Below are 19,674 nucleotides of genomic sequence, written 5' to 3'. Positions count from 1 at the left end.
GCTTGGTGACTACAAGGAGGGGTTTTCCTTTTCTTATAAGAAACCTGGCAAAATATTACCAGGCTCTTTGCTATTTAAAAATAGCACAGAAGTCTTTGGAGCATGTTTCTTTCTGTAGCTTCAAAAGGCAGTATCTTCATGCATTTTTTTTTTCCTTTTAGATCTTTTTTGATGAGGACAGTTAAATATCAGCATTATCCATCCCAGGGCTTCCCAGCTAGAGCCCCTCATGAAGGAAATGAATGAATAAAGAAGGAATAACTGCAATCTTTGCATCTCACAGAAATGCCTGACTGTCACAGAGGCTGCATCTAAATCCTGAACCATTTCCTTGAGTGCTACAGCGTCAAGAGAAGAAAAGCCCACTCATTGTTTTCCATGAGAGTAAACTGGACAAAGAAAATAACAGAGTTGACCAGCTATGTGTCCATGACCTACTTACTAAACCTCTCTGAACTTCTGTCTTTCCATCTGTGAAGCAGAATTAACATTACATAACTAAATTCTGCTGTGAGCAGAGCTACTCAGTGTGGTTCGTGGACCAGTAGCATCAGCATCACCTACGACTCTGTTAGAAACACAGTGGGGCACCTGGGTGGCTCAGTCGTTAAGCGTCCAACTTGATTTTAGCTCAGATCATGATTTCACGATCTTGAGATTGAGCCCTTCATTGGGCTCTGTGCTGAGCATGGAGCCTGTTTGGGATTCTCTCTCTCCCTCTCTCTCTAAAATAAAAAAGAAATTAAAAAAAAAAAAACACAAAGAAATGCAGAGTCTCAGGCCCCACTCCAGACCATCTGAATCTTAACATCCAGAGGCAGGGCTCAGCAATTTGTTTCAACAAGTCCTCTAGGGGATTCTGATGCACACTGAAATTTGAGTAACACTGAATACGATGACTGACAGAAGATTCTAATGGTTAAGAATGGCTTAAGGAAGGGCATCTGGGTGGCTCAGTCAGTTAATTGTCTGACTTGGGCTCAGGTCATTATCTCACGACTTGTGGGTTCAAGCCCCACGTTGGGCCCTCTGCTTACAGCTCAGAGTCTGGAGCCTGCTTCAGATTCTGTGTCTCCCTGTCTCTCTGCCCCTCCCATGCTCATGGTCTCTCTCTCTCTCTCTCTCTCTCTCTCTCTTTCTCTCAAAACTAAACATTAAAAGAAAAAAGTGGCTTAAGAAGTGTGGCTGCAGTTTTTCAAATGCTGACTGTACTACTAACTTGCTGTGTGATCTCAGGCAAGGTGTTTAGCCTCTCTGAGACTTATTTTCCTCATGACAAAAATCATTGCTACTGTATGGATTAAATGAGGTAACACATGTAAAGGAACAGAAGGCCTGAAATGTAGGGCTCAACAGATAGTATCATTGGATATTTAAGTACAGATAAAAACAAAGCCAATGTTATACCATATATAATATAGTAATTTATTTATAATTATTGCCTCTGAACCATCAGACCATTGTTGAACATTTTTGTTCTTTTTGTATACTTTTCTTTACACATTTTTTTTTTCTGCAATTACCATGAATTGCTTTTATAACCAGAAGAAACACTATAAAAATGATTTGTGTTCAAGGAGGGCAAATGTTAACAACTGAAGTAGATGAGGTGTTATGTTTGGCTATGCAATAGTTCATGGGTCCTCATGGGTCTCCCTATACCCGTGCCCTTCCATATAGCCCAGCATACCTTGTATTGGCTTCTGAACATACATGAGTGAGTCTGATCATTCCCATGTAATCAATCAGGAAGAACAACTTCTTAGGCCTCATTACCATTGGCATGGGCTTAAGATATCCATAAAACCATCAGGTGAATGAACCAGACTAGCTTAGTGGATCATGAGATAGATCTTCATGAGATAAGTCATCTTACCTAAGGCCATTCTAGACCAACTGGTTCCCAGCTGACCCACCAACAGGCCACAGAGTGAGCTCAACCAAGACTGAACAAAACTGCTCAACTGAACTCAGCTCATATTGTTGACTTGTAGAATCCTGAGCTAAATAAATGAATGCTGTTTGAAGATACTACATTTGGGAAGTTGTTACCCGGTGAAAGCTAACTGATATACTGGGTATACCTCAAGAGTTGGCTATAGTGTCATCATCCTGTTCTGCCTTCCATACCCGGCAGCCAAACTTTTCACTCTTTTATGTTAGGAGCTTTACAGACAGTTGAACTATCAGTATGAGTAAGCAGCAGGCAGCAAGTAGAGCAGAAATAAAGCATGCTTGGAAGGCACATCGGTAATGGAAGGTGCTGTCTTCACATCCTTTAATAAAAGAAAATAGGCCAAGAGAAAAGAAAGAAGCATGACTTAATATAAATTTTTCATATGGCATATCAGGAACAACCAGTAATTCTATTCTTAGTCTTTTCCTCTATTGATGCTGAAATTTATTTTCAGGTTAATGTCTATATTGGTCTAAAAAGGAATACTGAAGTTGTGGGCCAGGACAGGAAGAATGTAGTTGGTAAAATAAAATGTTTTCATCAGATTTCATTTCAGGAGGCTAAAAAAAAAGTCGATGCAGGGCTGAACCCAGATGTCACTGTCAATCTGCCCAAGTGATTGTTGGTGGCACATCTTTACCGCTCTGCTGATAGCCATCAATTAATGAGTCATCAGGCACAGTAATCTGGGCAGAAGCAGGGTGTTCTCTGCAGCTTTAGGGAGTAAGAAAGTCCTTGCCTTAGCTGTTGAGACATTGCCTATGCTTTTCTACCTTTTGGGTCATATAGATTTTAATTAGATGAATTACTCCATCTTGAGTGCCTAGAAGCACCATAGATGACACACCATTAACTTGCTGTGTCTAACCTCTTTGTGTGTGCGAATCCTTACAACCTTATTATCATCACCCCTATTTTAGACACAAAGAAATGAGGAACAGAAAGAATAAAGAGCTTTCCCCTAGGTCTTAGGCCAGAGCACCTGCCATTAACCAGATCGGGACCAGAGGCCAGCACAGTGCATGGACATGGCAGATGCTCGATAAATAACCGTGTCTGACTTACCCTATAAGCCCTAATAGGGACGTTGCACCTGGGGGGGGGGGGGGGGCTGAGTGCCCTTGGGGAATAAATATTAGTGATGAGTATTGATTTATTCTCCTCTTCTACGTGTGTATTTCCACTTGAAGGGCCACTCTCAGCACATCTATTCTTTCTGGAAATTCAGTTCAAAGAATTGAAATTCTTTAGAGCTCAAACAGTGGCAATTGGGTAGGAAGGTTAGTAGATTTGTCTGGAAAGTGACTTATCCCACCAAGCAAGCAGTTTGCACTCAGGTTCTATGTGTGGATGATGACAGAAGTACCTCCTTCACACACCCATCACTGTCAGGGTAGCTTTGCCTCTTTTCTCTCTTCTCTGTAAGAGGTGTTAGCCAAACATCAACACTTGCATCAACTCTGTAAGATGGGTTAGCCAAGCATCAACTCCTAGGTTCAGCATCTTTCAGTCTTTATTGATAAGAATCTTGCAAGTGTAATTTGCTCTCCTTCTCAATAAGTAGGTCAGCCCCTTTTATCTCTTTCCTTCCATCTTCTACTCCCACCTCACATACCCATACAGATGTGCACAGAACATGTACGCCCACCATTCTTTCTTTTGTTCCAAACCAGAAAAATTCAATGTGATACTGTTCTTTGAAATACAATGACTCAGAATCGGTTCAGAATCAGTATGTCCCCAGCAAAACCACCAGAATTCTGCGTTTTTCCAGCAGGCTTCAGACAGAAGTGGAATCAACATATTCAAGCATAAAGTGAATTCCAGTGAGCTCCACTAAATAACACCAGTGCTTGAGAACACTCTTTACCTGGGCTGAAAGACATGTTACTTTGAAGTCTCAGATGTCAGCAAAAGTATGTTAAAAACTTAATTATGATGTAAATGAACATACTTTTATTTCTTGCCGATTTTGGAAGCAGAAAGTCTATTTTATACGGGGACATGATGGGACAAAGGAAGTGACATAGCTTGTGATTTGCATATGCTCCTGAGGTTTCAAATCTAGATGCAGCTTCAAATACGGAAATAATAAGCAAGTCACAGTATCTTATCATGAGTCTATGTAATTATAAATCCACTTCAAAACACATATTGAGCATTTACTGTGTGGGAATTTTTAGTGTGTGGATGTGTAAAAGACAGATAAGATAGCATTCCCTTCACCAAGTTTGTAGTTGCATTCGGGTGCAAGAATATGGATCTGGGGACACCCCCAGGGTGAAGACCTAAATGCAATACTCTGAAACCCAGGGAACCAGTATTTTTTTATAGTCTCACAGATTCACACGAATAATAATTTTCCCAAAACACATTTTGATAGCTAATCTAAGTTCTCACAATCAGGAATTTCCTTTGCATTACCAAACTCCTGACATAAAAATGAAGGAGGGCAGATTGAATTTTGTACGTGTGGAAGACAAGCATGAGGATGTGTATTGAATGGTCCAGATTCTTTTATGCCAACCATCAGTTCCAGTTATTGAAAGAGGTGTCCTATGCTCTCTATGTCCCTAATATCAAAGACATGCCAAATTTTCCCAAGTGCACATTAAAGAGTTGAGAAAGCAAGTGAGAAGATGAGAGAGAGGAGACTTCTCAGGGAAAGAATACCTAACATCAGCTGCCTTTTGGGGGGAACCAGAATGTTCCTTAATCTTTCCAAACACCCCTGCTCTCCTTCCTCTACCCCACCCCACACTTGCCTGGTATATGATGACCTGATTTCATGGATATTTTCTCTGACTGGGCTCCCCTCCCTCACCAGGCCAAGCCCCCCTTTAAATAGTCTCACAACACACAATGCTACTTATTTGTATCATTTGGTGTAGTGTAGCAGTTACCAACATGGACTTGAGAGTGAGGCTGCCTCAGTGCAAATGGCTATGCCACTCACTAGCCATGTGCCTAAGTTAGCCACGCTCCTTAACCTCACTGTACCTCAGTTTCCTTATCAGTAAAATGGGGATAATAGTAGGTGTCACCTCCTAGGCTTTTTATGAAGACTAAATGAGTGAATATTCATGAAGATGATCAGAACAGTGCCTGGCATATGGTAAATGCTAAATAAGTGTTCATTTAATAAGTAAACTTTGTGGAATGAGTTGTTTAATATGTCCTCATATGTAAGTTCCAACTTATTGGTTTGTGTCACTGAGGTATACTACATACCTGTACACAAGGTGGGAGGAGGGAAGGCATTACTAGTATTATTACCACTATTGGTAGTTAACACTTATGGCAGGTTTGCTCTATGCCCAGCAGGACAGTCACAACTTTATATTCATTATGTAACTAATCTTTTCAATAACTCTTAGAGATAGATACTCTATTGACACCCATTTGTCAGATGAGGAAACTGAGGCAGGGGACTAATAACCTGCCCGAGGTAATACAGCCAGGGAGTGCTGGTTCATTCCCAGTGGGCTGGAGGAACATGGCAAGTCCTGGACCATCTGAGAAAGCTTGCACTGTAGTGACTGGGAACAAAGCAAAGAAATTAGGACAGTATGGTGGCCATGAAAATGTGCCCTTCAGATTTTTGCCTGCAGGTAGGGCTTGATTACCAATTCCCTTCATACACATACACACACATCTTGATGGTGGGCTAGACTCAGTGTCACGTTTCCAAAGATTAGAGTCTCATCCAAAGATGAGAAGGGAAAAATAGTAACTTCACAGTGGTGTCACCTGGCAAACACTACCTTGGGTGAATAGTCAAGTGTAACATCACCAGTGAGGTCATAGGGATTTGCTATACGTCCTGACATGAGGTGATGAGTAGGGCACTTCGCTTTTGCCATGTTCTTTCTCAAAACCCATAACCCCAGTCTAATGATAAGAACAACAGACAAACCCAGATTGGGTACCTGGCCAATGCTCCTCAAGATTATCAAGGTCACAAAAAACAAAGAAAGAGGGAAAACTGTCACAGAAAGGAGACAGGGGAGACACAACTAAATGCAATGTGGTCCCTGGATTGGACCGTGGAATAGGAAGAGAACATTAATAGAAAATCTGGTGGGATCCACATACAATTTGGAGTTTAATAGTAATGGACTAAGGTCAATTTCCTAGTTGTGACAAATGTACCACAATAATGTAAGATGATAACCATGGGGGAAATTGGATGAGGGGTATAGATTCTGTGAGGGGAGACGTATGCTATCTTCACAACTTTTCTGCAAATCTAAAATTATTCCAAAATAAAAAGTTTATTTAAAACACCCCAGGAATTGTCATTACATTGGTTTAAGATATGGCCTGGGTTTGGGAATTTTTATAAGACCCTAGGCAATTCTGATGTGCAGAGAGGTTTTGGAAACCACTGATCTACATTCTTTTTTTTAATTTTATTTTATTTTTAATGTTTACTTATTTTTGAGAGACAGAGTACAAGCAGGGGAATGGCAGAGAGAGAGGGAGACACAGAATCCGAAGCAGGCTTCAGGCTCTGAGCTGTCAGCACAGAGACCAATGTGGGGCTCGAACTCATGAGCCATGAGATCATGACCTGAGCTGAAGTCTGATGCTTAATGGACTGAGCCACCCAGGTATCCCCCAGTGATCTACATTCTCAAGAGCTACACAGTTGAGCGGTAAAGCCAGTTTTTAAGTAAAGTCACAAGGGACAGCTGTGTTAAGATGGCCCTACTCCTGACCTACTGGTTCCTTCTCTGCTATCACAGTGCAGTGGTTCTTCCCAGAACCACACTCCTTGAGAATAGGCCACATATACTCTCATATTTACTCTCAGAAACACATTTAGATCTCTCTGGTGGGAGACTCTAAGGTACTGGTTAGGACCTAATCCTAATCTTCTTTTAGGTTAGCAAAACAGATATTCAGATATAACCTTTGTAGAACCACAGTAAAATGGAGTTACTTATGTCAAGGACAAAATGGATATGGTTAACAGGTGCATTAAGGAAACATAACCTACCCTTATAGGAATTTACAGTTCTTCTCTGAAATCAGCAGAGGACCCAGCCAATCCCCAAAACTCCAAGTCTATCCATGCCATCTCTGGACTCATTGTTTCCCTGACTCAGCTACCCCGATCCAGACAAGAAAGAAGACCACTATGCAACCAATCAGCTGAAAAAACTAAATAACATCTGTATTTATCCTACGAAAACTCCTTAGTCTGTGAGCAACTTGGAACTCACTGTGCCCACAGCCTTGGTTTTCCTGGTTTGCAAATCAAAAGCCTTGCAATACACTCATCTCTCTACTTTGTTTTATTTAGTATGCAGTTTGGTTTTTTGACACCTTCCAGCATGCACTGAATTTATTCCTGAGAAGCTGGGTGAATGGAACACCAGTAAATCAATTCCTATTTTAGGTGCATAGTGGGAGCTGACTGCTTAAAGATTTTTTGACAAGAACCTGTGGGCAATGAGAGCTTCCTCTTATAACAGACCTCCCATGTTAGCTCATTTAATTTATTTTAAAAATTGGAGGACTAGTGTTTTCTTGCAGCAGAGTGCTTCATAGCCTGGTCATGTCCCCTCCTCAGCCAAGAAAGTCATGGCTACTGTAATGGTAATGGATGCTGGAGGTGCCCTGTCCAGATCCTTGTTACTCTTTCCTGGCAGGTGCGCTGGTCCCCCAGATGCACAAACACGTCAGCTTTGCTCTTGTCTCAGGGCTTTGCGCCAACCTTCTGAAATACTCTCCCCACCATGATGGGTCCCTTCTCATCTGCAGCTTAACTCCCATCTCCTAAGAGGGGTCCCCCCTACCTCAGTCTCATGTTACCCCCACAACCCACTCCAACCTCCTGCTTAGCCTCTGGCCCCATCTGATACTGCAGTGTCTATCTGTTTGTTCACTATTTGTCTCCTCCCACTAAAATGGTATTTCCACGAGAGAAGTTCTTGCCTGACGTTCACCCCTGTTTTCCCAGTACCTATAGCAGCATGAGGTGTGTAATAGATGCTCAATAAATATGTGGTGAATGCCAGGAGGAGGCAGGGAGAATTGATGCTATGGGCTCTAACTCTGAGTGATGAGGATCCACAGGGTTCAACCCACCCAATGCCCTCTGAGGCCCAGGAGGCAGTTCCAGGCTACCTGTAGGTCACTGAATGAAGAGACCACCCTTGTCCTGATTGTACCTCCTCTGCCAGCCTGCCCCTTGAGGTCCATCTCGATCCCTGTCTTTCTGGCCAAGGCCCCCACTGCTCTTTCTGGCTCAAAGCAGTCTGGCTTTGGCAGGGTTCAGTATGCTAAGAGCCCCACAGTCACACTGACCTCCCATGAGCGGGGTGGAAGAACTCTTGAGTGGCTCTGTGGAAGCTCAGCGAGGCTGCACGACGTCCCTATTACCCCCAGCAGCTACTTCCCAGAGGCATTTTCATAGCTCATGCCAGGAACCTCCCCTCCCCAAAACCTGCAGTGATTGCTGGCCCCACAGAGTGATCGGAGCCATTGGCATCACTCTGCAGGATGCTAACAGCAAACACTGAAAGTCAAATCCTCTAGGGCCCCCTGCCTGCTTTTCCAGGACTCCGTAAGCCTCATCTCTTCTGGAACGATGATTGTGGATTGAGGCAATCAATGTCAGGAAAACGCATGCAGGCCCCAACACAGGCCAGCAGGCAGGTCTGCAAATATCAAAACTACCCAGTTCAGAATGAGGCCTGGCCGCTGAGAAATGGCCATTTGGGAGGCCCCTGACCGTGTGATGTGGATCCAGGTGTGTGGATGGTTGAAGGAAGAATTGGGTATTCCCTAGTGTGGGAGGCAGAATTCTGAGATGACTGTCACAATTCCCTTGCCTGGCACACAGGTTCTGTGTGGAATCTCCTCCCACTGAGTGTGGGTGGCATCTGTGAATATGACAAGATGTCACTCTGTAATTAGGTTATATTATATGGAAAAGGTAAAGGGATTCTACATGTGTAATTAAGGTCCCCAAACTGTTGATTTTGAGACTATTGAAAAGGAGATTATCTGGGCATGGGCCTGCCCTGATCAGGTGAAAGCCCTGAAAAGAAGGTGCTGGTCCCTCTAAAAAACATTCTGCTGCCAGCCTTGAAGAAGTAAACTGCAATGTTGTTAGAGGGCCTGTCAGGGGCAGTGCGGTAAGGAACTGAGGATGGTTCCTGTCTGAGAGCTCTCAGGTAACTGGGCTCTCAGCCCTAGGATGCAAGAAATTGAATTCTGCCAACAACCTGAATGAGCTTGGAAGGGGACCTCAGGCTCCAGATAAGAATGCAGCCAGAGGGTATTATGCTAAGCGAAATTAGTCAGTCAGAGAAAGACAAATATCATATGACTTCACTCATGTGAGGACTTTAAGACACAGAACAGATGAACATAAGGGAAGGGAAAGAAAAATAATATAAAAACAGGGAGGGGGACAAAACAGAAGAGACTCTTAAATATGAAGAACAAACAGAGGGTTACTGGAGGGGATGTGGGAGGGGGGATGGGCTAAATGGGTAGGGGCACTAAAGAATCTACTCCTGAAATCATTGTGGCACTATATGCTAACTATATGCTAACTAATTTAAAAAATTAAATTAAAAAATTAATAATAATAATAATAATAATAATAATAATAAAGACTTATAAATAAATAAATAAATAAAAGAATGCAGCCCCAGTAGCTTGTAAGAACCTGAGCAGAGAGCTCTGCCACGTCATGCCCAGACTGATGACCCATGGAAACTGTGAGATAATAAATGTGTGCTGTTGCAGCCTCTGGTTTTGCAGTAATAGTGTTAACACAGCAATAAATAAGAAATGCATCTGGGTTCTAGAAAGGCCTTGGTGCATTCCCAGTGCTGCCTCCTGAAATCAGAGGGCTTCTACCCGCTCCAGTCTCCCTCTGCTCCTCCACTTAGGGAAGCCTCATGGGTATTGTGGTGCAGCGTGGGGACTCTACTTAACAAGGGTTAATTTAACAAAGTCACAACAGTATCTTTACTTATGAGTGAGAGTTTGGGGTTGGATGCTTCCCAACATTTCTTCCATCTTGAGCTCCCCTGATGCTACGATGTAACCTACACACAGCACAGCACACTGCGGGGTTCCAAAGTGCCTCGAGAGGTAGGATCCAAGATGGGGTTCAAAACTAGGTCTTGAGTGACCAAAGGCCCCTACTCTTCGTTCTCTGCTAAAACACTTTGGATTTTGTCATTTACATGGTCTAGTTGGACCCTTGGTATAACGTTTGCACTCACTGATCTACAACATGCCATTTTCCATCACAGGCCTCAGCCCTGTTGTTTCACTTCTCACATTTCCAACTTGACTGTCTGGAGAGGTGGAGAGAACAGGCCACTCACCAATACTGGCTCTGAAGCACCAGACGTGGTATTGGCACTGGTGCTCTACTGACACTGTTTTTCAAAATGATGGGATGTGTTCATGAAGCCAGACATATTATCCTGAAAATGGTGCTGTGCAGTGTTGTTCTGCACCCCACCTGCCCCCTTTATATTTCTTTGCCACCTGGAAGCTGCAGCTCTGTGTTTACCGCAGGGTGTCCTCCAGAGACTGTGAGAGCTGATGCCTTCCTCTCACCCCCCGCTGGCAAGCTGGAATTAATTATTCCCTCTCCTGGTCCTCACCTCATGCCATTTTATTTTTAAAATATTAACAACAGTAAATTGGGACTTGCATTTTTGCTCAAAAACAAACCATTTGGTGCCTGTTTGCTTGGGGCCCACGGGTGAAATTAGCCCTAAAGTCACAAGATGTCATGAAGAGAGGGTTCTCTGATCCCTTCGGCAGGATACCAGAAGCAGCAAAACCTGCCAAAGTGCTTGATGGATACTGGTTGGAGGAGGACAGATCATGAGTGGGTGTGAGTTGGGTGTTTAAGGACCTAGAGAGTCAAAGATGTGATGAGGTTGGAGAAAGAGGTCATCGTGCCCAGGGTCAGGGGGCCTGGAGGATGGGAGGGACAGCCCACTGCCCTGAGAGAGGATTTGGAACACCAAAGAGGCAGGGGTTAATTCCCTGGAGCCAGCTTGAGAACAAGATATAAAAGAACAGGACAAAGAGGGGAGAGGGGAAGGATTCCGGAAAATGGTGGTACAGGGGCTGGGCGTGGTTGAGCCTTCTCTCAAATCAGCAGAATGGTCTCCTGACCTGACTGGGTGGGGGATATACTGGATGGAGCTGAGACCTGAAGGTGGACCAGGATGGGAATCTCAGCTCTGCCGTTTTCAAGCTGAGGGACTTAAGGTAATTTATTTAACCTCACTGCAACTCAGATTTCTCATCTGTAAAATGAAACTAATAATACCTCCTCGCAGGTTGTCATGGGAATCAAATGAGATGATGTATGCAAAAAAAAACACCTTAGTTTACTGCATAGCACATTGATGCCAAATAAATGGTACCCAGCCGGAGCCCAATGAATAGGTGTTGAACAAACACAGGACTAAACCATTAATGCGCCAAAGCTGGAGACAGGTATTGTGAAGCTTGGGGTGTCTGGAGATGACAGTCTGCAAAATTGGAAGAGCCATTCTTAATGCTCCACCTGTATCTCCTTGGCACCCACCTTTCCTGTACATCCTAAGGTTCTCTACTCAAGCTATGACTCACTGCCAGGGGGATTTCTCTAGTCTCTGGAGTAGGCTTGGTCTTCCACAGGGCTGGATGCAAGTTTATACCCCTGGGAATGGCCCTTAGCCACTGAAGGCTGGGAGCTGGTTCGCAAATACTCCAGATTCCTTGCCCTTCAAACAAAGCAATTCAGGCCTGAGCTCCAACAGCTGGTAATCTGCTCACTAACGCTCCTTGCATTGGCTTCCTCCTCATTCTTCCTCCTCATCCCTGCTCACCTACCTGTGATCCCTAGGATCACCTCCCAAGTAAAATATGTGCACTCACATCCTTCCTCACCTTCTGCTTCTGGGAGGACCCAACTTAAGATAGCATTCTGACTGAAGAATTTAGAAACCTTTAAATTTTTTTTTTGGCAGGGGAGGGAGCTCAGTAAGGAAGCTGGTGCAGGATCTGAAAGAGTGAACAGTTCTTCTGCTCCAGGTCTGATCCTCAGGAGTCTGCCATCTAATACCTAAAGTGAGCTGAGAAAAGGACTGAGAGCAGGACTCAGAATGCTCTTTGAAGTGCCGGACTAGACAGCTGGGTGAGTCAGACATCCCCTGCTCATCTATGGAATGACTAAGACAAGGCTCTGGTGGGGCCTGCTGTGAGGCACCAAGGCAGGTGCCTGGCTTCTTTTCCATGACGCAGCAGTACAGTTGAAAAGCCTTCAGGGTTTTTTCCACTGCCTCCTCCCTTGGGTTCCCATTTCCAAATCTCTCATTGGGCAGAGGGCTGGCTGAGAATTGTTTCTACCATTATGGGGAGCTCTTGCAATTAGAGGAGAAAGTGGAGTTTGCTTAAATAGGGGAGGGTTTCTGGAAAGAAAAAGAAAAAAACTTCAAATACAACTGTCCTCGCCAAGGCAAGCCCAGGAGAAATTTCAGATAAAGAAATGTCATCGCAAAACAACAAAAAGGTGATGTGTTTTTTCCAGTTTGAATTCAGATCCTCAATGTTTAGAGAACATTTTCCTTTTGACTACCCCCTGAATTTACCAGACATCTGGGTCTGTGATTGTTTAGTTAACTTGGAGAGATGCAGCGAGATGTTTCAGGTGCCTTCTTGACCCAAGGATATCCAAAACTTAACCCCAAGGGCTCTAACTTTGGCAGGGTAATAATAATCTATGCCTAAGTTCCCTGGTTTATGGAATGTAGTGGAAGTTATGTAGCTCCAGGATGGACAGGGAGAGCCTAGTGCTCAGCCTGTGACAGATGGAAGAGCTTTCTCTGACTCAGGCTCCCAAGTTTGGTGGGGGCTGTGGTAGGCAATTTTGCAAAAATGGTTGTAATAATTCCTCTCTCAATATCCATAATTTTGGGTGGCCCCCACCCATACTGACTCTGTACTTAGCCATGAGACTTACTTTGGCCAATGGGACAATAGCAAATGTGGCCTAAACAGACTTGAAAAGTGCTCATACATTGGTGCTCGTCCCTTCTCGCTCTTTTTGGATGATGAAAGATATGTGGTCTAGTCACCCATCACCCTAATCAGCAGCCATTACCAACCACCATTCATGGAAGTGAGGACATTACAGACCAACAAGACCCCAATCTATCAGCTGACTGAAGAACCACCTAATTAACCCAAAGGCCCATGAGCAAAAAGAAATTGCTGTTTTAGGCCACTAAGTTTTGGGGTAATTTGTTACATAACAAGAAACAACTTCTTCAGGGAACCCCAGATAACACTTGTGCCCACATGACATGTAGATCTACCCTTCCTTTCTCTCCACTGGCTTCCTCCCACCCCCACACCGGGAGGGCTAAAGGGGGGCCTGAGCCTGATGCAGCACCAGTAGAAATATCAGATGTTTTCATATCACTGCACAATTGTTACATCTTTCTCAAAATATGTATTCTCATCACCACTTTTAAATTGTGGTCATTATTAGACTCACCACCAAATACTGCTATTTAATGGTACAATTTTTAAAAGACTATATAGGACTATATCACAAATTTTAAAAATATTTTCATAACTGTATTTCAATACAATTTGTTTCATATGAAATTTTATGTATTTTATTTTATACACTAAAAAATGTCACTCTGCGAAGGGATTCATAGGCATCACCAGACTGTCAGCAGGGTCAATGAGAAAAACAAAAAGCTGATTCTATTCAGATGAAAAAAAAAATTGGTTGGTCTTATTTATGTGCAATTTATTTGCCCAATCTCGTCTCTCAAAATATTGACATAAATTATGAAGACATCTGAAGGGAAAAACTATGGCAAAATAACCCAAGAAACTTCTACCTGTGGTTGATTGTGGCACAGTACAGAACCACAAGAATGCCATAACTTTGGTATGCAGCAGACGCAAACTCAAATACCTACAGGGGTCGGGAAGATAATAAAGCTATGTGGATTGAACTAGGTATATAAAGACATGTAGTGTTAGGCTCTATGGCAAATTGGAGAGGAAATACCCTGCTTTAAGGCATTCATGTTTAAGATATCTGCAAATCCAGCATTGGCCAAATAAAGTAAGTTTCTGGATAGTAGTAAGCCTAGGGGCCATTAGTTTGCCATCCACGAATTAAGAGCAGAACTAGACATCTGGCCAACCTTCATCCTTGAGCCAGCTCTGCCTTTGACTAATTTGACTGCCTTTTCCAGGGCAGTCAAATTCTTAGGCTCCAGTTTTTACATCTGAAAAATGGTTGTTGTTTTTTTTTTTTTTTTCTTTTACCATCTTTCCTTCCAGAGCTGCCATGAAGTTTTAAAAATTAAGTCATAGTGAACTGAGGGTTACTGAAGGGGTTGTGGAAGGGGGGGGGGACAGGCTAAATGGGTAAGAGGCACTAAGGAATCTACTCCTGAAATCATTGTTGCACTATATGCTAACCAATTTGGATGTAAATTTTAAAAAATAAAAAATAAAATTAAAAAAATTAGGTCATAGTGGGGGGAACAATTTGAAAAAAAGAAACAAGTGTCATTAAACACTTAACAGGTTGAATTAATACAACTATTTGGTAAGTGACCTGATAAAGTATGCTTGTGTATATAGGACACATAATATGGCTTATTATGTCTGCTAAGAAACTGGTACTTCCCCCAATCAAATTGTGTGGTCCCAGTATATAAGTCATACACTTCCATAACACTCCACATTCACAACGCATTGGTATAAGCTGGGCACCTGGCCCAAGCTAGACCAGAATCTTTCCCTGAGATTTTTGAACAGGGGGTACAGAAAACAAATGGCAGTGCCTTTCCATAGTGGATATGTAGGAAGCACAAACTGGGTGATGATATTTCTGGTATGTGGAAGGAGGAACTGGTGTTTTAACAAGAGAAAGTAAAGTCAATGTACAGAAAGAAGCAGTGACAGAAGGCAAAGCAAGAGCCTTGATAGTGTTTGAACACCTCTCTGTCCTTCCCATGGCTTGGCTGTTCAACATTTATTCACATTCTTTGAGCCAATTCATCTGCATTTTAGCCTAAACCATTTACCTTTGGGTTTTGTCATGTGCAAAACCAAACGGACATAAGCAATATCGTCAACCTTTTCAGGAAGCTCTGTTGGCAGCTCGGAATCACAGGAATGTTCCTACTTTGCTTTTACAGTTGTTGGGTCACTATTTGAGGCCAAAGATCTCTGAGGGTAACAGCAGACCGAGAGATTTCCAGATTGGAGTGTGGACTTGTGCTGGAGAGGAAATTTGAAAGAGTTGGAAGCAGTAGCATCAAGGCAGCCCAGGGCAAGAGCAGCAGCACTGAACTGTGAGTCAGGAGTCCCGGATGCAGCTCTCACCATGCAGCTTTGGCAAGTAATTTATTTCTGGGCCTGGTCATTTGTCATTTTTCAACAATGCCATTTGTAAGGTTTGCCCAAGAAACCCAAATGTGTGATTCTCCCCAAATGAGAGGAGGGCAGAAAAGAAGGGGTGATATGAGCCATCAGGATCCTTTCTCCAAGGCAGTTCGTGCTGTGATCCAGAGGAGAAAATAAGAAATTGCATGGCTGTGTGGAAAGGGGACAGGCCCCCTCCCTGTACTAGGACAGTTCATGGTGGGGCCCAAAAGAGGAGCAATGGGAACTGCTTTATCCTTTGCAGAGTGGATACATTTTCCTCTCTGGTATCCTTCAGAGGCTGCAGGCTGACACAGCAGAAAGAAGAAAGGGGCTGTCCTGTCATTTCGTGAGATTTTAAATTTTGCTAAGTTTTTGGAGGAAGATTCTTGGAGCCAGAGACTGAGCCATTGTTACAGGGGGAGAGAAGTATAATGAAGGAGCCCTCTGTCCCCTGCCCAAGACCCCTATCCTCATGCTGTGGACACTCACCTTCCTCATCCTTCAAATTCATTCTCATGAATAACAGCATCTTTATTACTAAGTCAGAGGGTGAGTAGAGACTTTGGTCCAGTGGCCCAGGATAGTTCTTCTCTAAGTAACTGGTCACTGCTTTTGTGAGGTAGAGAACAGTGGAAACACCTCAGCCCCATCAGACCCAGTTTAAGATGAATGTGAACATTTGAAGGAGCTACTAAGATCTCTAGGACATTGGTTCTCAAACTTAAGCCTATCTCAGAATCACCTGGAGGTGATGAAAACACAGACTCTGTCCCTCCCCATTCCACTGGAGTTTCAGATTCTGCAGGTTTGGGGTACAGCCTGAGAACTGCATTTTTGCCAGACTCTTAGGTGATGCTGATGCTGCTGGTCTAATGTCCATAGTCTAAGAACCAATGCCCTAGAGTAATGAGTCACTGATTGTGGAAGATCAGTAATATTGCACTTAGGATCTTAAATTCAAATCCAAGTTCTCCCTCTTATTAGCTGTGTGGAAGAAGGAGGAATCATTTTCTGATGCTCAAAGATTCATCAATTCCTACCTTGTCCCTTAAAATGGGAGCCTCTACTCTTTGGGAAGACCAGTACTGGGAAGATAGCTTCTATCATCCCTTCCAACCCTTCCTTTATTTGCCCCTCCCACCCCAGCTTAAGTACTCGGCAAGATAACGAAATAAGCAGTGAGCAATCCTAGCTCCCAGCCTCCTCCTTGCCAACTTGTTTTTTGTTTTCTCTCAGATCTGCCTGCTCATAGCAAGATTGCATTTTCTGCTCCTCCAAGCTGCAAACCTCCTGAGAAAGGTTCTGTGCTTTGGGGTGGATGGGTGGAGGAGGGAGGGAGGATCTTAGGTAGTCTAGCTGTTCTGTCTGACTTCGCATATCTCTGCAGCCCTTTCTCCTTTGGTGGGTCCCAATGCCTAGACTTGGAGCAGAACTAGTCTGATTCTGGCTGTTGGTCCCAACCATTTTTTCCCCAATCAGACTAAAACAAAAAGCACTGACTCCTGGTTATGTATCCACTGGTTCATGGAGAGGAAAGGGGCAGCACTTAGCACCTTGATAGGACCTTGATCAAACAGTATCTTCTCTGAGTCAAGTATAGAAAATAACACCCACCACTTAGGAAGTTCCTGTACAAATTAAATATAATACTAGCTACAATAGACCATAATATAGTAACCAGCACATAGTAGATCCTCAAAACACAATAATGGTTTTAAAAATTTTTCACAGAGACCTCTCCTATTCTGTATAGACCTAGATTTACAGGACTTCTCCCAAAAAGCAGAATCTGAGGTCATGGCCACAGTTAGTGTTGTTTTGGGGGGCTTTTCCAACTTTGAAAAGAAATCATTCTCTGAAGGCAACTCAGGAGCATACATTTTGCAGTTCGTATAATTTGCTTGTGCAGGCTTTCTATTTATTGGTTTATGAATAAAACTAAAGGTTTTGATAATGAGGCGAGACACGTAGGAATCTTGTACACAAGGCTGGCTGCGAGAGTCTGTGTTTGCACCTCTCTGCCTGTATACTGTGTGCACATACAAAAACACACATGCAGACACACAGTATTCAGTAAGGAATCCAACCCTCCCCAACAAACAATCTAACACAAAGCTGAATACAAAATGAAGCCAACAGATGTAGCTTTAAAAATGATTCGCTAAATAGCTTACAGCAAATTTCTTTTTCTCAAGCTAAAGAATAGTAGGAAATTTTGCATACCATCTCTTTTTAACTCCTTAAGGGCCTTAAATCCCAAGGCACTGAGCAAGAGGGGACTAGCATTTCATTAAACCATAACTGAGCCTCTTTGGTCTCCAGACGTTATTCTGAGAATCACAAAGCCACTTTGAAAGCAGAGATGCTATTCAGAGGCATTTTTAAAAATCCTCCCCCAAACAGAAAAATCCGACCGTTGACACATTTTCCCAATTTATCACGCATGCTGCTCAAGCTAAAAAATAATGCGATACCAAGACCTGTTTCTTTAAGCAAACTCAACATTATAAAGAGGAAAAGAATGGCCTTCACATAACTTGCAAAAAAGAACCCTGGAAATCTGGTATGCTGAATGACGGCTAACAGACATGATAACAACAGTTCCTCCCTTGCTCCCAGACTAGTGGAGGGAATAGCACTTCACAAGCCTTAGCTCCTTTATGTGCCATGACAGCTACGTGACATATGCATGGCAGTTTATTGCTTGCTTTTTACAGATGTGCAAACTGAGGCTCAGTTCAGGTTACGTAAGTTGGTCAGGGTCATAAAACTGAAGTGGCAGAAATGGGACAGGTACACAACCATCTCTCTCAATCCAGCACTCAGTGAGCTTCTCCGGATACTTAGTTTCTCCTGGTTACTCGTACCAACATTTCTCACTTGACTTTTTAGTCCAGAGGGCTGAGTTCTTTGGATTTTGCTAACTCATGTTCTACATGTCAGGAGCATGCTTTCTGTTACAAGATCTCAATGGATTACGTGCAACTCATGGGAAAACTCATAGGAAAATTCACAAGGTGTTGGTAAAAAAACACAGACTTTGCAGTCGGAGATAAGATTTCTAAACTCTTTTAGAATTTAGGCTGCCATAGAGATTCAATGAGATAATGGATGCCAAAGGTCTAGTGCACCACACCACAATCATTCAATAAGTCAGTTACTTTTTTCTTATTGTTATCAAGTGGTATCTGTGTTCCCAGTTGGAGGAAGTAGGGTACAGGGTAACTGGCCAGAGGTTTTAGACTTGTTTCATGAGAAGGACTAGGAAAAAGACATGCAAAATTCAATGCTTAGTTGATAACAGCTTTTTCTTAAAGACAAATGGGAGTGATTTACCATGTCATGCCTCAGTTTATTTTTCTCCCCTAGGCAAGAGAACACTGGATACGTGAAAGGAAAAGTTAGAAGCTGATGTGTCTGAGGACATTTTCTGGGAAGACAACTCAACATGGAGCTCTTGTATACCCTATGCCATCATTCTAACAGAGAAGCAGCAAATATGTGACCCTGAAAATAAGAGTTAGCTGAAGCCACCAATCTATCCCCCTGGTGACTCTGGTAGGAATGGACAGCGGCATCAAAACTCTCTTTTTTCAGGGCACCTGGGTGGCTCAGTTGGTTAAGCATCCGACTTCGGCTCAGGTCACAATCTCACGGTTTGTGAGTTCGAGCCCCACATCAGGCTCTGTACTGACAGCTCAGAGTATGGAGCCTGCTTTGGATTCTGTGTTTCCCTCTCTCTCTGCCCCTCTCTCTTTTTTAACTGTGTATTTGATATATGTCAAATAGCTTGGCTCTGTATGTGAAACTGACTTAAATCACTCACAGGCAATGGTTTTTCATCTCTGAATATAAATCTGCTCTTATCAATGCTTTGCTTGAGCATCACCTGATTCTTCATTAGCATTTTAACCCCTGATTCACAGGAGATAAAAAAGCACGTCCGAAAAATAACTATTTGCTGAAATTTGGCAGCTAGTAGGGGGTGAACAAAAATGCTTCCTTTGGGACATAACTTCATTCCAACATTTAGGGTGAATCAACCTTCCCGAGTTGTTTTAAGTGTAACATTTGGTCAATAAAAGGAGGAATTACTTACAGTGGTAGAATTCTTTTCTCTGCAAAAGAGCAGTTGGTATTCCCATTCATTTCCTGTATACCTGGTGTGTGACAGGCACTGTTACAGGTACCAAGGGTTCAAAGATGGTTAACATATTGCCCTTGCTCTCAAAAACTTTTATAGTCTGTTAAGGAAGAGAAATGCATAAATATGTAAT

At 43.0% G+C, this 19,674-nt stretch overlaps 1 protein-coding gene and 1 long non-coding RNA gene across 6 annotated transcripts in view; one reads left to right on the top strand and one right to left on the bottom strand.

Moving 5' to 3' along the window:
* The window catches only part of LOC122215810, a 45,007-nt gene extending 44,589 nt beyond the window's left edge, over positions 1–418 (top strand). For all 5 annotated transcript variants that reach the window (XR_006200539.1, XR_006200541.1, XR_006200543.1 and 2 more), the window contains one exon: positions 162–418. This is a non-coding gene — a long non-coding RNA (uncharacterized LOC122215810). The remainder of the gene's footprint in view (positions 1–161) is intronic.
* The window catches only part of SNAP25 (synaptosome associated protein 25), an 84,809-nt gene that overhangs the window by 56,572 nt on the left and 8,563 nt on the right, over positions 1–19,674 (bottom strand). The gene's annotated exons all lie outside the window — the stretch shown is intronic.

The sequence above is a fragment of the Panthera leo genome, chromosome A3 (genome assembly GCF_018350215.1).
Source record: "Panthera leo isolate Ple1 chromosome A3, P.leo_Ple1_pat1.1, whole genome shotgun sequence".
NCBI lineage: Eukaryota > Metazoa > Chordata > Mammalia > Carnivora > Felidae > Panthera > Panthera leo.
The sequence above is the reverse complement of the archived record's forward strand: the minus strand, read 5'-3'. Positions and strand labels throughout refer to the sequence as shown.